The sequence below is a fragment of the Furipterus horrens genome, unplaced genomic scaffold (assembly GCF_987537825.1).
Source record: "Furipterus horrens unplaced genomic scaffold, mFurHor1.1.pri manual_scaffold_3, whole genome shotgun sequence".
NCBI classification, from domain to species: domain Eukaryota; kingdom Metazoa; phylum Chordata; class Mammalia; order Chiroptera; family Furipteridae; genus Furipterus; species Furipterus horrens.
The window spans coordinates 187,355,018-187,356,430 of NW_028327173.1; the positions used below are offsets into that span (position 1 = coordinate 187,355,018).

Sequence of the window (1,413 nt, forward strand, 5' to 3'; positions counted from 1 at the left end):
ACACCCCAGTAACATACCCAAGTTTTCTGTCACTTGAGATAGTTCTCTCCATTCTTCCATTTCCACATCAGAAAACTACCGATTTATTTATTTATTTTTCAGGTTTCACATATTTATTCAGAAGGTGATTTTACAACGAAGCATTTTTTGCATTATGAAATACGATGTTTTGAAATCTTTGTTTCCCAGCAATAGTTTATTACAATTTTTATAATCCTGAAGAGAGTCTCTCATCGGAAGTCTTTCAGGCATTCAGGTATTTTGCATGATGTCTGATGTGATCGGTAATGAAGGTCGCAATGAAGTAGTAGCTGTGATCGTAACCCTCTTGTAATCTAAAAACAACGGGGATTTTCTTTTCTGTGCAGGCGGCTATGAAGTTATCGGGAGGTAACTGTCCATCTGAAAGAAACTGGTCATCTTTCCCTTGATCAGTGAGTATGTCCAGCTGGGACCCTGGGTAGGACTTCACAAGATGGGTAGCATCATAAGCCTTCCATTTACTTTGGTCTGTGCCCAGATACCCACTAAAGGCTTTTTTGTCCCAAGGACAAAGCACTGGATTGCAAATTGGAGCAAATGCCGACACAGATTTGTATTTTCTGGGATTCTTTAAAGCACAGACCAGAGCTCCGTGGCCTCCCATGGAATGGCCAAACACAGACATCCTTTGGGGGTCCACTGGGAAATTGGCGTTGATGAGCTGGGGAAGCTCCTCCGTCACGTAAGAGTTCATCCGGTAGTTCATTTTCCAGGGCCCTTCGGTGGCGTCCACGTAAAACCCGGCCCCGGTGCCGAAGTCCCAGCTCTCGTCCTCTCCCTGGATGTTGCAACCACGAGGGCTGGTGTCCAGCGTGACGACCACCAGGCCGTGTTCGGCGGCAGCCTGGTGGTAGCCGGATTTGGATATAAAGTTCTGTTCTGTGAAAGTTAAACCAGACAGTCAGTAAAGCGCGGGGCATTTCCCAGTCTCTGCCTTTGGTGGCAAGTAGATAGCAAATTTCATTTTGCAGCTCGGCTCCACACTGTCATGTTCAGAAACTTTCTGGAGTCCCCCAAAGCATTTGTTGCTGGAAATCTGTTTTAATGCCATTCTTTTCCTGTCCAACGGCTACTTGCTCTTTTGTCTGCACCCACGGGTGGATGATCCTGCAGCAGCGGAGGCGGCGGCAACGCCAGAAAACTACCGATTTAAATTCTATTCCCACAACTCATTTGGGGCTATTCTACAACTTCATAAAAATTAAATCATATATTAAGTTCCTTTGCTCTGGTTTCTTTCGTCGTCATCATCATCATCATCATTATCATTCAGTCTGTGGGACACATCCATATTCTTATAGGTATCAGAAGTGTCTCCTGATTTACTGAGGATTATTCCACTGGACAAATACATGAATTTGTTTATCCATT

The 1,413-nt window shown here is 44.6% G+C and overlaps 1 pseudogene; it reads right to left on the bottom strand.

The window, feature by feature from the left end:
• Positions 1-231: 231 nt before the first annotated feature.
• On the bottom strand, positions 232-1,164 carry LOC150016987 (S-formylglutathione hydrolase pseudogene; annotated as a pseudogene).
• Positions 1,165-1,413: the final 249 nt, after the last annotated feature.